The sequence below is a fragment of the Microtus pennsylvanicus genome, chromosome 14 (assembly GCF_037038515.1).
Source record: "Microtus pennsylvanicus isolate mMicPen1 chromosome 14, mMicPen1.hap1, whole genome shotgun sequence".
NCBI classification, from domain to species: domain Eukaryota; kingdom Metazoa; phylum Chordata; class Mammalia; order Rodentia; family Cricetidae; genus Microtus; species Microtus pennsylvanicus.
This window is the reverse complement of record NC_134592.1, coordinates 35,549,013-35,565,412: the sequence shown is the minus strand read 5'-3', so window position 1 is coordinate 35,565,412 and position 16,400 is coordinate 35,549,013.

Below are 16,400 nucleotides of genomic sequence, written 5' to 3'. Positions count from 1 at the left end.
GGGGTGGGGAAGAAAGATTAAGCTGTTTGTTTCCTTCCCAGTACTAGTGTGGGTACGTGGAGACCTAGTCAGCCTTTGTCCCTGGTCCCCGCACAGCCCAGTGCACCCACCTGCAATGGCTTGATGTACATGAAAGGCCTTTCTTACCTTGTTACCTCCTCGACTTCCCCAAAGCTTCTGGAGCCGCATTCTCCACAGTTCCTGATAGGTTACCTGCCTTCTGTCGCATCTCTCCCCCATCAGAAACAGAATTTTAAATGAAGCGACCATGCTGATTTTCTAAAACCTGGTTTCAGCTGTTTGAGTGCAGTTACAGAACACACACTTACTACCTCTGAAAGAAGGGGGAAACTGAGGTGGGGAGGGGAGGAGGCAGCAGGTGGCCTATACCCACTGTGGATGGGGAAGATCAACCGTTCATGCTGACTCCAGCTGAACCAGAAAGAGCCGGAGCTTGCCTTCTGAGGCGCCACCACCCAAGGCAGAAAGAAGGAAGCTTTTTGTACAGGGAAGCCCTGAACCCCATCACCCTCAAGGCCTGAACAAGCACATGAGAATGTGGGGTAACCTTGCACTAGACCTGCATGTGAGAACCCGAATGCCAGCCTGGTTCCCTGGCAAACTTCTGCTCCCCGGGTCACCAAGGAAAATGGAGAAGGAGAGACTTCACTTTCTACCCTGGTTAGGCACCAGTGGGAGGAGGTGCCCAATATGGAGACTTGCCAGCAGAGTCTTGTCCTGACCTTGGGGTGGTCTTCAGGGCAGATGGAGACGATCTCATACACTCGTAAGCTCTGAGTAAGTGCTCGAAAGTAAACCAAGCTACTCTTCTGTCCTGGTGTGGGCCTACTGAGACTATTACTGTCTAGAAGGCTGGGATGCCACAGATCCCAACCCCGACAGCCACTTCTTCAAGAATCAGGAACCTCATGAGCCAGACCAGGGTCCGCAGCTCTTGGCAAATTGCCCATGGACAGCTGGGGGTGGGGGTGGGGGAGACTAGAGAAGCCAGCCAACAGGCAAAGTGGCTGGGCCACAGCCACAGCCCTGTGACCTCTTCAGTGTTGCTTCTGCCAACTGCACTCTGCCCTGGGGGACCATGGGCCCCCACACCAGGGCCTGCCCTTGTCTGACCAAAGGCAACCAGATATGCTGCAGCTGCTAAGTGAGAGAATGAGCACCCACAGGGACTGGGGAGCAGCTGGAGAGATTCCTGGGGGTGTAAATATTTATACAACATGGTGCGTGGGAAGAGGCAGCGGGGGAGGTGGTAGGAAGTGGAGGCACAGACAGATGGACAGAGCTTGCACTTGGGCTCAAGCAGGAGGGCCAGGGAGTGCTGGATCCTGCGTTAGCGGCTGAGTCCTGGCTGACTCCAGGTCTCTTGCCCTCGTTAGGCGCACAGCTTAGAAAACCATCACATTCCCACTGTTGGTTCTATACCACATATATGTGATATGGATACTGACAGATGCAGATACAGAGGGGGAGGATCCGCCTTGAATCAGACAGAAAACAAGTCTACAAATAAGGGCCAGGGGACTTGATGGCTTTAGTGCCCTAAAGGAGTTGGGACCCAAGAGTTGTACTCCAGGACTTAAAGCCTTCAAAAATACAAAGATACAAAATGCAAGCAAAGATACCACTCAAGCAGTTTTATGAGCAATATATTCTAGAAGAGTGGTTCTCAACCATCCTAATGCTGAGACCCTTTAATACAGAGTTCCTCATGTCATGACCCCATACAGTTATTTTTGTTGCTACTTCATAACTAATTTTGCTATTGTTATGAATAATAAAGATCTGTGTCTTCTTTTTGTCAGAGGTGACCCCTGTGAAAGGTCGTTCAACCTCCAAAGGAGTCGTGACCACCAGTTGTGAAATGCTCTTCTAGAGGGGCAGAGAACACTGTGTGGATGACCATATCGATAATGGAGGGACAGATCCTAGAAAGAGAACAGGAATGACTGAGGTGGCTAGGAGACCCTAAATGACACTCGTCGGATAAGTGTGTCACCACCAGATAAGCCACTGTCACAGAGCCTAGGAAGGTGAGGTAGTCCTAAGGTACCTTTGGCCGTTCTTAGTCACCAGCAGGGATGCAGCTTACTCCAGGTGTGCCTAGGTAGAACCCTGATCCAGCCATGCCTTCTGCTGGGCTTGCTGAGGACTTAGCCAGGACCCAACGCATTGGTGTTCCAGGATGGGAAGTGAGCCTGAGCTGGCGAGGACAGCCAGATGGACTCCAGTCAATTTGCCTTGGACAGCTGGGGAGCAGGCTTGGGCCACTCCCCTCCCACTCCAGACAAGGAGGGGTGCGGCCACAACTTCTAGGAGTTCTTTGCTAGCACACCCATCAAGAAGTGCCACCTGCCTCCCTCAGTGCCCAGACTGACCCTCAGAGCCTCCCTCCCACAGAAGGGTCTGAATCGTTCCCCAGTGGCCAGTAGCCTTGACCATCACAGTGCCCACTGGCCAGCAGTGAGGCACTGGGGAGATAAAAGGACTGACCTCCGAGGAAAAGTGCCGTGCCTGTCTCCTCAGCAGATCAGCCCAGAGGCAAAATATCAGCATACACTAGGGGAACAGGGTACCCGAGTACCCCAAGAGACAGACCTCTCTGCTTCAAATTCTCCCTCACCTCTGTGAGCTCTGCAGATGATATCTTCCCAGAAAGATACCATCCCTAAGTCCCCACCTCTCTTGTGAACCCCATGAACTCTCACCCATCTACCCAAGCAATGGGCCTAGGCCCACACATTGAGCAGGAAATGCCATCTGTCCCCACCCCTAGCCAGGCCCTGGCAGCTAGCATCAGCCTGTCTTGAAGGGATCCTCTTCCAGGACAGCAGAGCTAAGGAGAGCATCTTCAGGCACCCAAGGCCTCTGGCACCATGGCCCCTGCCTGCTGACTGCAGTCCTCCCTGCCAGCTCTACTCAAACAGATGAGCAGCAATAAATGCTGTACACCCCTGGAAAGCTCTGAGAGAAAGAACTGGGGAACAAAAGCTAAGAAATGGGAGGCATACATTCAAGAAACAGGCAAAATAAATCATTCAAGAATCCAGGCGTGGGCTGGAGAGATGGCTCAGCGGTTAAGAGCATTGCCTGCTCTTCCAAAGGTCCTGAGTTCAATTCCCGGCAACCACATGGTGGCTCACAACCATCTGTAACGAGGTCTGGTGCCCTCTTCTGCATGTAGAAAGAATATTGTATACATAATAAATAAATAAATATTTTTAAAAAAAAAGAATCCAGGCGTATAAGGCAGGGCAAAGCCGGGAAATAGGCTAAGGCTGGGTGAGTGGGAAAGGGCCCTGAGAATGATAAATACAGTTATAAAAACTCTAAAAACAAGGACGAAAAGGCAAAAGGGGTGGGGGCTGGGAGAGAAGCAGAGGAAATGGTGGAATTCTGATCCTTAACCAAAAACCCTGAGGATTGTTCTGGAGTCTTGTTGCGTTTTAGGAGGGATTACTCTTCTGAACACTGAACAAGGACGGTCCTAGGAAAGCCAACTTCCTTTCTTGTCTGTTTTTCCTGTAGTTCTCCCGTCACTCCCACCACTGGCCATTGGTAGAGTGAGGGCTTGTCTTCCTAAAGCAAGGCTACAAAGCAGCCATTTAACATGGACCTTGGCAGCCTCCATCACAGCACCCTGTGGGAAAGTTCCTTGGTGCATCCGGGCAGAGCAGGGGCTAACCTGACCTACAGAAGTGCCATACTAAAAAATCAGTTTATGGAGGACTGGCATACCATCTCTTTGCAAAGTCGGGGAAATCCTGGCAACGGGAAACAACACAGAGGATTTTAATTGATTTCTAGACATCCTGTAGAGTAAACGGAGCCCTGCAGACAGTTGTGGAAGTTTACCCTCCATGCCCATGTCTGCAGAACCCAGACAGACTCAGAAGTCCCTAATGTGCTCCCTGATGGCTGGGGCTCCACCACTCCCCCTTGCCCTCTTCTGTTGCTCTGACTTCTCTCTAGTGTCCTTGACAAGCACACCCTGGCCGCTCCTCTACTGTGAGAAAGCAGAACAGACACAAGCCCCTACACTGCTGACCCAGGCTGCTTTCGCTGGCTATGGTAGGGTTCCAGCAGAAAGGTGCCTCACAGAGCCATCTAAAACTGCGCCTCCAAAGTTCAGCCAAGGGAAAGGCATATGGGCTGAACTTTGACCCACTGGGATAAAGAAAATAAGGCCCAGGCTAACTAACCCTTCTCCAAGAATTCTGAGGTACCTGACCCTGATGATTCTGTACATGCCAAATGTCACGTTTTTGTCGACCTCAAGCTCGAAGATGTGACAAAAAATACAGGTGGAATAATGTCTAGGCTGTGGCCTTAGAGACTTCAGTGTTCTCCTGTCCCCGCCAACCTGCAGACTGTCACAGTCTTAGAATCCCTGACTCAAACTATTATTAATCACAAAAAGACAAACCAGGACAGTAGAGGCTAGATGACCTAATGTGTTAATCCCCTAAGCAGCATGCATAAACCTTACTCTCTCTGTTCTCAAGATGTGAACACAAGGAAAACACACAGCCACTGCAAATTTCAGCTTGAGATCGGACCTCAAAAAGTCACGGACCTGGTCAGAGGCCAAGGTGCCCCAGTTTCTTAAATAACTCTAAACATTTGGAATCATCGTGTTACAGGCTGTGTTCAAATCCTGGCATTGCAACTTCCTGGGCAGGCAAGAGACCTACCTGCCCTCCCCTAGTCTTCTCTGAATGACAATAACCATGACACTGGTCTCCCGGGGCTGTTGTAAGGACAGAGGAGCAAAGCACTTGACATGCTGTTGAGGAGTGTGAGGCCTGCAGCCCCCAAGCAAGCCAGTCAACTTTTGTTGTATGTTAAGCAGCAAGCAACTGACAAGGCCAAGAAGGAGGCTGGAAGCCCCACCAAGGAGGACTCCATGGAGTCCCTGGAGCAAAGTCAAGTATCCCAACCAAGAGAGACAGTCAGGCCCCCGGAGGAGGCCCAGGCAGCTGGTAGGTGGAACACTAGAGGGGAAAGCCAAGGACAACTGCCCAAAGCCAGGGTGTCTGTCTAGGTGGGGGGCATGGAGGAGCTACATTCTAGTCTCCTTTCATTAACTCAACATGGCTGCACCCCACTTTCATGTGTGTTCATGCTCATGTGAAACTCCGCACATTCCAACCTAGTACCACCATGATCTCAAGGCCTGTCGAGCAGAGAGAACAGCAGCTGGAGTGGTCTCGCCGTGGCCTTACTCTTAGAGACTGACTAACCAGGCATTTCTGCATAAATGCAAACCTGGTCCTTCTGTGAGTGGCGTTATGAGCAAAAGGCTCAAATGCTTAGATTCTCTTTTATTATTATTAATTATTGCACTTATTTTTAGGGGAAGGGTGTGTATCTGGGGCGGCACTCACGGAGGTCGGAGGTCAACTTGCGTTGAGTAGGTTCTCTTCCTCAGATGAGCAGGCCGGGCGGCAAGCACCTTTGCTAAGCCATCTCAGCGGCCTATACTGACATTTTTTTAGGGCAAATTTTTTTTTTTTAATGTTTGAATGTAGAATAGGACCTAATATGTGAGATTTCTTTCAATGTTGAGTGGGGCTAAGGATGGAGCTCAGTGAACAGCGTGTGCTTAGCTGTGAGGGCTTCCCAACATTGCAGAACAAACACCAAAAACTAGCTCAGGGAGGAGGTGGCTGGGAGCTGGTGACGCTAAAGCTGGATAATGGGCCCATTTGTTTATCTCCTATTTCTCTGTCTCCGTGTTTAAAATTGTCCCAATAAGATGTCCTAAGTTCATAAAAGCTGGAATGATGTTGTAACTCCATGACTGTCTTGATCCTGTAACACACTCCTTCCTATACACACACTATCTTAGACTAAAGATGAGGCCATAGAAAGATGTCAGGGAGAGAAGGGACAGGGCAGCCCTTCCCCCATCCTTCTGTGAGAACCAAGGGGAGATCCTTTCTTTCTCTCACCTCTCTGGGTCATTGCAGGGTGGAGAGCACATTTAATCTTTATACTGCTTTTAAGTTCCATGAAATTCTTGTTTAATTTTGGTTTTAATGCATTTCAAGAAACTGACTTTTTTAACCCCTGCAGTAAAATGTTTTTGTTTTTGTTTTTATACTGAAAGTAAAGCCCTTTCAGAAATATGGAGAGAATCACACACTCCAGCTCATAGGGTATATTTTACACTAGCATATTTATAGTGTATTAGTATATTTTATACTAGCATATTTATAGTGTATTAGTATATTTTACACTAGTATATTTATAGTGTATCAGTATATTTTACACTAGTATATTTATAGTGTATCAGTATATTTTACACTAGTATATTTATAGTGTATCAGTATATTTTACACTTAGTATATTTATAGTGTATCAGTATATTTTACACTTAGTATATTTATAGTGTATCAGTATATTTTACACTAGTATATTTATAGTGTATCAGTATATTTTACACTAGTATATTTATAGTGTATCAGTATATTTTACACTAGTATATTTATAGTGTATCAGTATATTTTACACTAGTATATTTATAGTGTATTAGTATATTTTACACTAGTATATTTATAGTGTATTAGTATATTTTACACTAGTATATTTATAGTGTATCAGTATATTTTACACTAGTATATTTATAGTGTATTAGTATATTTTACACTAGTATATTTATAGTGTATTAGTATACTGTACTTGTCGTCAGTGAGTATTGCCAGATGGTGTGGCTGGCGAGTTCTCATCAGATGGCAGCCGTAGCCCCTGAAGCTTTAGCAGAAGACACCCCCCTTCTTGGGCACTCTTAAGTTATAGGTTCTCCCCCTTTCCTTTTCTCCTACTTGGTTTTTGTTTCAGTATATTTGTTGCCAAAGCAAGCACATGTTTCTATATTTCAGACAGGGCCTGTATCTCATTCTGTAGCTCAGGGTGGACACAGACTCACAACGACCTTCCTGTCTCGGTGTTGGGGTGACAGGTGTAGCTATGTGCTTGGCTATCCAAGAGTTTTGGTTTTGCTTTTGTTTTTCAAGACAGGGTTTCTCTGTACAACAGCTCTGACTGTCCTGGAACTCACTTTGTGGGCCAGACTGGCCTCGAACTCACAGAGATCCACCTGTCTCTGCCTTCTCAGTACTGGAATTAAAGACATGCACTACCACCACCAGCCAAAGATTTTTCTTAAACATCAAAAATAAATAGAAAGGCGCACTACTCTGAGAAGCCATGGCCTCTGTCCTCCCCAGAGACGCCTCTGGTCTAGAACTTGTCACCTAGGAGGATGGCATCTCCCTCTGGCTGAATGAGCGGGCGGGGGATGAATAGGGCACGGCTTGCTCTGAGCCAGGGCTTTGAATGACACACACCCCAATCCCCACAAAGTAGAGCCATAGCAGATGACCTCATTCCCAAAGACTGGATTTGGGATGTACCAAAAGGGCTGCCCTGGCTGGCACACAAGTCATGAAGGCCTCCACACAGCAGAGGGCAGTACAACAACCCTTCAAGAACAGGAGGGACCGTGAAAGAGCCTGGTGACCTGGCCAGAGATTAGCTTCCCTGATCAGTAACCATGGCTGCATAAAAGCAAGAGGCCTTCTCAACCATTTTAAAAGCTTTTGTCACTGGCCTCGGGCCACCCAGCTAATGGGATCCTGAAAAGCAAGTTTCCGCTTGAGACTTGAGGTAAGGGACCTGTGAGTGAAGACAAAGCCAGAGTGCTACAGCGCAGCAGCCACGTGTCTCTGCTGGGAGCCTGATGCCAGTCAAATGGCGGGACCAAGGATGGGAAGCGTACGTTATATCCATCTTTCCACAGCACCCAGGGAAGACGGAAGGCTACAACAGTTCCTCCCGCTCTCCCTGTCACCTTGCCTCAGGTGGGCAGAAAGCATGGAGAACTCACAATAAAACGTTCAGAAAGTCCCTCATTGAGACCTACACAGTGCATTTGTGAGATTATCCTAAATTCCTGAACTCCTGGCCCCAGGGAGAGCAATCTCTTCTAGACCCTGAGAGCAAGGGCTGAGGCTTCTGCAGGCTTGGGAGCCAGGAAGCTTGACTTCAAATCCCATCTCTGCTACTAGTTTTCTAACACTGGGCATGGCACAATGTTGCTCATCTCTAAAAATGAGCCTAGCCTTTGCCTTACAGGTACAGCTGTTGCTTGGAATGATAAAAAGTCCTCAGTAGGCTCAGCCAAAGTCCCCAACCCAATGAGGGTGTGCTAATGCTGAGTGCACAGAGCCCTGGAAGAAACGAGCATGCTGTAGAACATTGTGCACAGAAGACTGCTTCCAACTTAGGCCCAGAACCCAAAGACTTATGCCTGTGTCAGGATACAGCTCCCAGGAGCCATTTATGCAGGCTAAAAAAGCTGCAATGGTGGTGGACTTAACCTCCTTTTTCCATGGAGAGGTAGAAAGGGAAGGGGACATTGTGGGTTTTCTGTGGGACAATCTAAGCTAGGCTGATAACTAAGCACGTGGCCAGAAGCTGAAAGGCAGGCACCTACGGGGGGGGGGGGGGGGGGGAGGACAGCCGTGTCAACCCCAGAGATTATGAGGCTTGCCTCTGCAGTCTGAGCAGGCTGGGGATTCCCCAGGCAGACAGGAAAGAGTTAAGCTGCTCTGGGCTGGGAAGGAGGGCTCTGGCAGCTGTAAACAGTGAACCCTGAGAAGGAGGGAGCTGGCAGGATGTGGCCAGGGCTTGAGCTGTCTGATTAGTAACTTCACTTTTATTTGGAGGGGGATTCATTCTGTTTTATGTCCCGTCCCATCGAGGAAGTGAAAGCCCAGGTCTCGGAGGGGCCTGGTTTCAAATTGTTTCGTCACAGCTCATTTCTTCTTCCCCTTAAATAAATAAACAAAACCACCTCTGTGTTTTCCCCTTAATGGGCATTCAGCAAATCATCTGTGGCCGAGGCATGATCGGGGTGTGCAGGAGTCCTTCATGGGAGAACTCCAGGCTTCGTCTTTTAGAAGGCGAGAGGGAGGCTCCTTCCGTGGGCATCAGCCTTCTCCAAGCCGCTACAAGCCCTTTTTCTGCCTCCTCCTGTGACCTCAGCCTACACCCCCAAGCCTTTAGGGCGTCCCTGCTTCTCAACCTTCTCTCTCTGCGACTCTTTAAGGCAGGTCCTCATGTTGTGGTGACCCCCCAACCATAACATTATTTTCACTGTGACTTCATAACTGTTGCTGCTGTTCTGAATCGTAATGTAAATATCTGTGTTTCCCAATGGTCTTAGGCAACCCATATGACCCAAGAGATCACGACCTCCAGGTTGAGAATCATTGACTTGTCTTGAGCAGAGCTTGAGCCTCACAGCGCAGGCGTACAGGAGGGGCTCTGGAGAGCTGGTTGGCTCAGCCTGGCTCAGACCTATGGTTTTGGTCCCTGACATTTCTACTCAAAATAACCTTCAAGTAGTTAAGCACACACAAGGATTCCATCGCTGGGCTTAAGAAAACACCATTACATATTCCTTTACTCAAGGTTCAAAACATCTGTGACCCTTGCCCAAATCCAGATTAAAATCCATTCAATCATGTGATAATTCTCTCGCAAGGGTCTTGTCCTGCATCACTTGGTAACGAAGACCAATTTTTAGAGTCCTCGGGATTCAGAAGGAGGGGTGCAGCCACAAAGACGAAGAAGAGGAGTAGAGGCCCTGATATGTAGGAAGGCTAGCCAGGGACAGACAGATTCGCTGGAAACAAAGGAGGGAATACGGGAAGGCTTCCTGGTGGGTCTCATATCTAAAACTGACCTTTGACGAACTGACAGAAGAATATTCTAGAACCCGAGAACTGCAAACGATAGAACACCCATGTGTAAACTGGCAGACAGAGGAGCGGTGGGGTCCCCTGCTCCTCAGATGACATCAGAATGATTGAGAAATTGGAAATGAGCTGGCCACGTAACAGCGCTGGGGCAGCCAGTCCTTGACCCTGGGTTGGCGTGACCCGAGGGCAATCCACTGGAATACCACCTTGTCTCGTACCCTGACACTGGGCTGCCAGACTGAGCAGCCTGACGATCACTCTGACCTACTTCAACCACCTATGACTTTAAGCTCCTTGAATATAGGGCAAAAAGAACGAGGAGGTGACTGGAACAAATCCAATCAATGACCGAAGCGCTGGCCCGGCCTGCTAATGGCTAACTAAAGGCATTTCCAAACACCCGGAGGAACGTGCCAGGGCCTCGGGTTTTCTTCCCGTTCTTAGAAATCCCGCCCCCCACGCCCGTGGCCTTTCGGTTTCCAAACCCCCCAGGTCTGCCGCGGGGCTCGGTGGCCGGACCCCTGGCCGCGCCCCGAGCGGCCAGGAGCGGGTTAAGGGCGCCAAGATGGCCGGCTTGTTTTGCTCGCCCAGGCATCACGCGGAGGCTGCCCTTTGCCTCCCGGGGCCGCGGTCAAGGTTCCTCCGCCCTCGCTGGCACCCGGCCCGACCGAGCCTCCTCCCCTGCGCCCCGGAGCCTCGCGAACCTTCCAGACCCGGGCATGGCGGGGCGGCGGGGCGGCAGCGCGGCCTGCTCGGAGCTTCGGGGCCGCTGCTGGCCCTTCGGCTTCTCGGAGCGTCTGCGGCCCCGGCTGCTGACAAGGCTGCGTCCGTCCGTCCGTCCCTCCGTCCGTCCGTCCCTCCCGCCGCTCTTCTTCCCCAGTAGGCCTCTCCCAGGGCCTTTCCCGCCGCGCAGCCGGCCGAGCCCGTGCGATGGGCGGAGCAACACTGCCCTCCAGTGGCCAGTATGACGAATAGCACACGCGGGACCCTCTGCATTGCAGTGCTTTCTGGATGGTTCTCAAAATCGAGTGTGGCACCTTTAATCCCAGCACTCGGGAGGCAGAGGCAGGCGGATGTCTGTGAGTTCGAGGCCAGCCTGGTCTGCAAGAGCTAGTTTCAGGACAGGCACAAAAAACTACAGAGAAACCCTGTCTCGAAAATAAAAAAAAAATTGCGACACATTTCTCTAGGCAGTGCATCCAAACCCAGCTGTTGGCCTGGCCCCAATTCAGAGTTTGTAAGTTTACGGAGTTCCAGGGTGAATATGGCTGCTGCTGGTCACGGATTCCAGACCACCAGCTCTGCTCCCTTACCCAGGCTGGGATTCTACTGTCCATTCCAGTATACAACATGCCCTGCACACAGGATAAACTGTGATTCTAACCAAGTTCCCACCCATAGGGTATAGACTTGTTTAAACAATCCTGTCAATCTAAGATTGCACTTGGAAACTTTAAATTTTAATGTGTGTGTATTTCTGCGTACCATATGTGTCCAATGCACTCTGAGGCCAAGAGGACTTCGGATTCCCTGGAATTGGTGGTACAGATGGTTTTAAGTTACCATGTGGGTGCTGGGAAGTGAACCTTGGTCCTCTGGAAAAATAGCCATCTCTCCAGCCCCTTGAAAAAGTTTTAATATGTTTATAAAATATATATTTATAAAGTGTTGCTGTGTGTGACTTTAACACACAGAGTGCTTGCATTAATCAGGATGTTTTTCAGGACTGGGCACCTTCCTCCTAACATGCTGGGGACCAAACTCAGTTCAATCAAGTTTGTGAATCACATTCGCCAGCTGAACCAGCCCCAGTTTGAGATAGTTTCCAAATTCTTCCGACGGGAAATATGAAGGCCCTCAAAGAAGACATATAAGTAGGGACCTGCAGATAGTCCCCAATTTATGACGATCCCACCTTTGAGGTGGTACAAAATAGAACAAGCATTCAGTAGAAACCGCAGCTGAATTTTTAGTCCCGGGTTTACACACACACACACACACACACACACACTAGCAATAAACACAATATTCTCGCAAGACTTTCCTACAATCAGGAGTGGAATCAACCTGTGGTCTGTAGTGTGCTGTGTTGCTAAGCAACAAGGCTCAAGGAAGCAAGTGAACTTTTTACACTCCCTGGTGCTCTCAGTGTATCGGGAATGGACTGGGGGTGAGGAAGCTGTCACAACAGGGCTTTCTGCAGAAACCCTGAAGTGGAGTCCAGAAGGAGGGAATACAAAGGCCCTGGGGAGAACCTAAGACAGTACTGGGAGTGGCAAGCAGAGCAAAGAGAGGACAAGAGCATCACCTCCCATGCAAAGGCTGAGGATGGGCAAGGTCCAGACATCTGGTACCCAGGGACCTCCCTCTTCAGAAGGGGTCCTGGCTTCTGAGATCTTAGCCAGGCCCAGGATGATACGTTGCCTTTAGGAACCCAGCCAAGTGCTCATGGACCATGAACTTTTCACTGATTCAATCAGATTGGCTTAGGCCCCTCCTTGAAGCCTGAAGGAGAATCACATCTGGTAGAACGCGTTGTGTTGGGCAGCGGTAAGAGGGTCAATCTTGCGCTCCATGCTTTGTGGCCGCCTCTCCAGTGAAGGTTTGTTAAGCACCTGTTGTATGCTTGGTACTCATGTCACAGTGTGTGAGGAGGGCCACAAAGGATGAGCCCACCCTGTCCTTGTTCCAAGCACTTTAGAGGGCAGATAGGTGGGCACCCTTCCTAAGTCTCACTTCCCACCCCTCCTGTTTCTTCACCTCCCTAATGACCCTGGGGTTGGCCAGGTTGGCACATGACAACCATGGATGCTGTTGTAAAGATGCTTGTTGCTGGGTACCCACACCAACCTGGCAAAGAGGATGGGGTAAGCACCAACCACTGCCTCTTTGTTGTTCAAGCTTTGACCAACAGGCTCTTCCCATTGGTCGTTACCCGGCACAGTCTCTTTCTTCATCAGCTCAGCCCACCAGCACACTGTTGTGGAGAGAGGAGAGTTCCTGTAAAGGGATGCTACCACTCCAGTGTTGTGCAAAGTAGGGTCTTTCCGGGGGGGGGGGGGTCAGTGGACTCCAGGCCAATTGAGAAGGGGAGAACACATTTTTTTAAAAAAATCCCTTTCTAATTCAAATGAGTTCAACTCAGCTCCTGATTCTGTGCTATATCCAGCAAGTAGCTTAAATCTCTCTGAGCCTCAGTTGCCCCATCTGGGAAGTGGGGGAGTGCAGCACTCTGCCTTGTCGGAAGATTCTGAAGATTAGTACTAATAGCCGTCACTTCTCTGGTGCTGACACCATGCCAGGCACTCGGGGCTTCTCATGAGGTCATGTGTGGAAGTCCTGGCCTCTGGCCAGCCAGCAGTCAAGCCCATCATGGGAGCCACGGGTGCAGTTTCACAAGAGCCCTGGTGCTAGGCACATGTGGTTAACGTTAATAGGTGAGGAGTTTAGCAAGCCCTAGGCACACAGTAAGCGCTCAATAAATGGCCTTCATTATAAGCCAGAGAATGGAGACCTGTGTGCGGAAGTCCCGTGACAAAGAACGTAGAGAGGTGGGCGGCCCAAGGTGATGCTTCACCCATTTCTTCCCCCCAGGAGGGCCCATGTGTGTTAGCTGGCTCCCCAGGCTGGGACGTCAGCTCTGACTCATTCTCCCCGGGGAGAAGTTTAATTAGCCTCCCAGCAGCTAGGAGCACCCCAGATGAAAGGTGCTGAATGTGAGTATAAGGCGTGACCCCCATATTTATAACCAAGGCTCTCTAAGGTGAGGAAGCCCGGGGGCGGAGAGGCAGGCCAGATCAGGGCCTTACCTTGTTTACGACAGAGGTTCTCAGGAAAGGGAGCTGGCTGCGGTGGCTGTGAGTCTGAGAAGTCTCCAGGGGCTGGGGGTGGGGCAGCAGAGGGCCTGAGGGTGGAAGGGGTTGGGGGGCAGAAAGGGATCAGGAGGCTGAGCAGTGTTCCAGGTGTTGCCTCTTATATAGGAGCTCCAAGACCAGGAGGCAGACTTGGGTAGGGTGAGCCAGAGTGGGTAAGGGCTCTGATTTGGGGCTGCCAGGTTTAAATCCCAGCTCTACCATGGCATTCTGTGTCCTGGAGCCTGGACTCCCTCACTGACTGACAGTGCTTCATGGGGAGGCTCTGGCACCCACTATGCCCGTGAGGAACATCTGTGCGTTCCTAACCGAGTGCCTGTCCTATGCTGTGCTGGGAATCCAGCACAACAGACCGGAGAGTCTGCTTGGCTGCACAGCAGACTCCAGGCACAAGAACGAGAGATAAAGAACCAATTGCCTAGCTGTCTCTGCTCACCATGCTAGGGACAACGGTCACGTGTCACGTGTCAGATGCAGAGGTCACAAGCACTTGGCTTCTCCACATGATGCCCTGGACAAAAAAAAAAAAAAAAGACCAGCCGCTGAAGCAGGTAGAGCTGATGTGGGCAGATTCAGAGCCAGGGTTGTGGGGCCAGGTCTGCAGCACAGGAATCCTGATCCACATCTGGCAAAACAGATGCCGCCGTCCCCCCTCTGCCTCTGGCTAAGGGATGCACCTGTAGTAAGAACCATCCTTGTCACCTAGGTCCTGCTGGGACTCCTGCAGCCTGGCCCAGTGAGGCCCAGAGTGGCTTAACTACCATGTCCCTGCCTAGGGTCTGGGAATTCATTCATTCATTCCTCGTCAGTCACTCTACTGGGCAACAAGGATGTAAAGACTGGCCATAACAACACATTCGTGGTCCCTGTGCTCTGGAGGACTTCACACAGAGCGAGGCATAGGACATGATTCGGGGAGAGCACTTACACAGTGTGTAAGAAAGCTGGGTTGGCACATTGGAGCACAGGACTGAAATCTCAAGGTCCAAATCAGGAGCAGAAGGAGAGAGAGCACGAGCAAGGAACTCAGGACCGCGAGGGGTGCACCCACACACTGAGACAATGGGGATGTTCTACTGGGAACTCATCAAGACCAGCTGGCCTGGGTCTGGAAAAGCCTGGGATAAAACCGGACTCTCTGAACATAGCGGACAATGAGGACTACTGAGAACTCAAGAACAATGGCAATGGGTTTTTGATCCTACTGCACGTACTGGCTTTGTGGGAGCCTAGGCAGTTTGGATGCTCAACTTACTAGACCTGGATGGAGGTGGGGGTTCCTTGGACTTCCCACAGGACAGGGAACCCTGATTGCTTTTTGGGCTGAGCGGGGGGGGGGACTTAATTGGGGGAGGGGGAGGGAAATGGGAGGCCGTGGCGAGAAAGAGACAGAAATCTTTAATAAATAAATAAATTTAAAAAAAAGAAAAGAAAAAAGAAAGCTGGGTTGGATCCTCGGGACTATAAAAAAGAAATAGCTAAGCATTAAAGTGTCAGGAGGACCAGAGCAGCACTAGCCAAAAGTCAGCAGCAAGGCCATGGGAAGTAGCCAACCTGTGGGCAGAAGTAGCTAGAGCGTAGGGACAGGATACTCAGATGCATCCCACAACCCCACCCCACCCTCCATTTATCTCAGCCTACCAAAGTAGGCTTCCTGGTAGGCAGGTCAGTAACAAGAGCCTGGCACCAAGTCCTGCACCCGAATATGGGAAGTGGGCAGCACCGTCCAACCAAGGAATCAGAGAAGGGAAGAAGGTCCCCCCTCTGCATCACCAGAGCCCCCATGGCATCAATCCAGGAGACAGTATGGGGTCCTGGGCTCAGATGAATGGCAGGGGACATTCCTCAGGACAAAACACCGCCACCACCATTGTGCCATCCCCTTGCGCGTTCCTAGGTTCCAGGCATGTATTTCTTAAACCACTAAGATTTTGCTGGAGTCTTTCCCAGGGCCACGGGGCTAGTGTGCGGAGGATTTGCACTGCGGTCTGACTCGCCCCAGAGTTTACACACACAGTTCAGCATGTCCCCCAATCAAGCCAGCATTTGTTTTCCTAGAGAAGCCCACAATGGTCCCCTGTGTACTGTGCAGGCTCCTAGCCAGGCTGCCCGCCAAGGAGTGAGGGACAAAATCATCTAACGGAGAGTCCCCACCCCAGCCATGCTCCAGCCTCTCCCCCTCCCCTGCCTGGTCTCAGCCAGCCCGTCCATAGACAGGAAATCCTCCCTGCCTCCAGGAAACTTAGGAGCTGAAGGGAGCTGTCTCCACCAGGTCCAAGTGGGTAGACAGGGTCTGGGGAGAAGGAAGGGAACTGGATGACACTTGTGGGTCCTGGTGGTCCCTGGGCCTCAACCAGGAGCGAAATGATCCCTTCAAGCCTGTTCACACTTCACCCCTCCGGCAGCTGTCCTGAGGAGCTGCCTTGGCAGAGAGCCAAGGGAGCAAGCTAAGTCTTGCTCCAGGTACCTTGACTGACCTGAGGAAGCCCCAGGTGCCCTTTAAGGAATCAGGCAGAGGGAAGGGGGTGCGTGGGAAGGTGGATGATTACCATCTTCCATTTCAGGGGTGGGGTGCGGCCACCTACCTGGGGAGTATAGCCTTGTTGTCTGTCAGTGATGAGCCCCTACCTGTCTCGGGCTCACTGAGGGTCAGACGGGGTAACAGCTAGGCCAAATAAAGCCAGGACGTGGTCTCTGCGAGCCCACTGACCTGAGCTCTGGCTTCCAGCTGAAACACTTC